Consider the following 3950-nt stretch of genomic DNA (forward strand, 5'->3'; position numbering starts at 1 on the left):
AGGGAGGCGTGGAGGGGCGCAGAGACGCAGGCGTGGAGGCGCAGACACGGAGGCATGGAGGGGCAGACAAGGAGGCATGGAGGCGCAGACACGGAGGCATGGAGGGGCAGACACGGAGGCATGGAGGGGCAGACACGGAGGCATGGAGGGGCAGACACGGAGGCGTGGAGGGGCCCAGACGCAGGCGTGGAGGGGCAGACATGCAGGTGTGGAGGGGCAGACACGCAGGCATGGAGGGGCAGACACGGAGGCGTGGAGGGGCGCAGACGCAGGCGTGGAGGGGCGCAGCTCCAGGCTGGGAGCAAGGGACCGGGGTCTGCACGGTCCTGCCGGAGGTGAGCCACGCCCAGCTTGTAAATAATGTTAAGGGCTCTAGTTTTAGGTACTGGTGTGTGGTAAGATAGTAACAATATTACACTGATAAATATTAGAATTGGGGATTGGGTATGGACGAGTTTGACGTGCGCTAGGATGAGTTGAGGGCTTCCCAGGTGGCGCTGGTGGCATAGAACCCACATGCCGACGCAGGAGACGCGGGAGACCCAGGCTGGATCCCCGGGTCCGGACGATCCCCTGCAGGAGGGCATGGCAGCCCCTCCAGGATTCTTGCCTGGACAATCCTATGGACACAGGAGCCTGGCGGGCTACAGTCCATGGGGTTGCAAAGCATCGGACACGACGATGAAACCACTCCCTGCAAGAGTCATAAACAAACACAAATCTCTCACAAAGAAGGAAGCATCTGCAGAGGCGGCCGCCCTCGTGTCCTTAACTGGCCTTGCAGCTGGAGGCTGCGACTGTGATGTTTACAGCGTCTCCCGTTTCTCGCTGTTATCCTGCTCTCAGGGGTGGAGGTGGCCCAGACCTCATTCTTGAGCAGTCTTGGTCCTTGGTTCTCTGGCTTTTGTTGAATTGCTGTACTCATCTCTTCGCTTTCACTGGTGGTTGAGGCACACCGAAGAATTTCTTGCCATCGAGACACGTCCCTCCCCGTCCCCATTGTGGAGACAGCTCTATTTTCCCCGATAATTGGGATAACTCGCCCCAGACAATGCAGCAACTCCTTTCTTTGCCCGACGATTCAGTGCCATAAGAAGCCCCAAATGACAAAGTGGCCTTGTCAGCTTCCCATTCAATGGAAGCTTTGTTGCTGGCACCAGCAGAAGTATTTTCACTTTGAGTTTAGTTGAGTTTAGTCACTAAGTCATGTCTGACTCTCTGCGACCCCATGGACTGCAGCCCGCCAGGCTCCTCTGTCCATGGGACTCTCCAGGCAAGAATATTGGAGTGGGTTACCATTCCCTTCTCCGGGGGATCTTCCCACCCAGGGACTGAATTCGAGTCTCCCGCATTACAGGCATATCCTCTACCCCTGTGCCACCTGGGGGATTAGTAACTCTAAACCAGGGAGCCTGAAGGTCCAGAGACACAGGATAAACGTCTTTAGGGGATTGCTAGCTGTAGACATAAGGGGAGCCCCTCCCACTTCTCACCCTTGATGCTGAGATCTGTGTTTTCAGCTCTGGTTCCAGACATGCACTCGAGTCTGTAGCAAGCACCCTGATCCCACAGGGAGCCGGTCTGGTGTAACAGTCCTAAGCAGGGCATTTCCTGACTTCCCTAGCGTCTCCCGCATGACAGAGTGTGTGGTGCGGTCGTCCAGGCCGGGGCCCACTGCCCGTCCACCATGCAGACATCATCGCTTCCTCCGTGGGAACCCTCCCCACTCAGAAATATGCCGCCCGAGGGGCTCAGCTTTGTCCTCTTCTGTCCAGACTGGGGGCTTGGCAGCCGCCGTGCTGTGGGGTGAGTCAGGTTTGCCAAAAGATACGCTTAAGTCTTAACTCCTGGCGCCCATGCAGGTAACGGTTTTTGGAAGGGAGGCCTTTGAAGATGTGATGGCCCTTCCCCTGGTGACCAGGTCCTTCTGAGAGGAGGGGGGTCTGAGCACTGAGGCCTTGCCAAGAGGGAGGGATGCCATGCGATGATGGAGGCAGGGATGGCCGTGACGCAACCAGAAACAGCAGAACCACGACCGCCAGCACTGCCTTCGGCCGGAGGGGCCACGGCTGGACCCCTGTCCGGGGAGGGGGGCCTGGTCCTTGAGCCCACACTCCCAGCCTCCAGACCGAGAGAATGAACCTCTGCTGTCTGCAGCCCCCTGCCCGCTCTGCGGCCCTTTGGCAGCCCTGGGAATCCCACAGAGGCCTCGTCAGCCCTGGGGTGAAGAGTCGGCCTCGTGGAGCCCACGCGAGGCCTCATGCCTGCCACCGCGGTCACTGCAACTCGCTGACGTCACGGGGGCGGGGCCTCGGGGAGAAGTGGGGTGGGCTCCGGGGCGGGCCAGCCCCCCGGAGGGGGAGACCCCTCCGCAGTGACGCCGTCGCCGAGGCGTGTCCGCAGGGACACGGACATCCACACACGCTCCGTCTGCTCTGATGGGGCCCATGCACGCTCCCCCGCAGACCTCGTCACCGGTCCGCCAGCCCCGTTTCCCCCGGCAGCTGCTTAACTCCCGCCTGTGAATCTGTGTCCGTCCACGCTCCGGCCGCGGCTCCCCTCCTGGTGACTCTGACAGGCCGCTGACAGGTCTCCGTGTCTGCCCTGGGCAGGGTTTTTTTCAGGATCCCTACGGAGAGGCCGGGCCGTCTGGTGTCAGCTCATGAGGTGGCCCCACTCGTGAGCCAGGCTCCTTTTCTCCCGCCGAAGCAGCTTGTTACAGGGACCCCCAGGGTAGACAGGAGTGGGGAGGGGGCGGGCTGTGACGCATGACTGTCGGGATTGGAGCGCCGGGAGCGCGCCGGTTGGAGCCCCACCCCTGTGCACAAGCAGAGCTGTGCTGACCGTCTTCAGTCCCGTGCCGCTCGGGGCTCCGCGGTGCCCGGTGTTCTGCCCGCGGCCTGCTCTCCAGGGAGCCAGGAGCTCTCACAAGGACCCTGACTGCTTGCAGGAGACGGCAGGTTTTCCCTCACGACCGAGGGCCTGTGATGTGATTTCATGGATGTCATCAAAGGCTCCGCACACCCTTGCTTGTCACAGAGGATGGGCGCTCCCCAGGTCAGTTGGGCCACACAGGACCCAGACAACTGGGCGGCCTCCTTGTGGCTTGGATCCACCGCCTTTGATCTGAGGCCAGCTCCATGGACAGCCTTGTGGGGAGGCTGGCTCCCAGTGGACAGCCTTGTGGGTCGCCCAGTAACCGGGTCCGACACCCAGTAACCAGGTCAGACACCCAGTGAAATGTGGCACCGTGTGCCTCCCTGACCCAAAGGAGCCCTGAAAGCCCGGCCCGCTTTGCGGCAATGGTGTAATCAGGCGTCTGTGTCTTTCAGGGGTGTGCTGACGGGTCCCTGAGCATGAGGACCTGCGGACGTCTGGAAGGCCCACCCCCTGCCACTGTGCCTTTATCTCCCAGCCTCTGACTGGCTCTGTCTGAGTAAGTTATAAGTAATTCAGCGTGTCTGAAGGATGCAATCTGCATGAGATCTATGTAAATAAATGATACCTATGTCCACCTATATATAGCCACACAGGTAAGCAGACTATAAACCACAGCAAGTACTGCACGGTGTGCTGAAGAGTTTAGAATGCATTTGGAGGGTAGGAGGGGACTGTTAACATTTTAAATCGGAATTTACATCGTCTGGCTTGTGCTTAGTAGGACTTTCCTGGCATAGTGTGTGGAGAAGGTAGGGGGCGTCAAGGCCAGGAGACAGGTCGGTCTGGATGGTCATCACTACAAGAGTTCAAGGGGCACAAGTCATGGTAGGTCAGTGGGGTGAAAGGGTATTGATGGGGGTCAAGTGATATTAATTATCACAAATTCTCTGGCATTGTTCTAAGAGCTGCGGTAGAAGATGAGGAAGGGGGAGACACGCCTTACAGCGGGTGAACCTGGCCTCCAGGGCCTAAAACCTGATGGTCTGAGGTGGAGCTGATGTAATAACAAT

Source organism: Oryx dammah, unplaced genomic scaffold (assembly GCF_014754425.2).
Source record: "Oryx dammah isolate SB20612 unplaced genomic scaffold, SCBI_Odam_1.1 HiC_scaffold_1, whole genome shotgun sequence".
NCBI lineage: Eukaryota > Metazoa > Chordata > Mammalia > Artiodactyla > Bovidae > Oryx > Oryx dammah.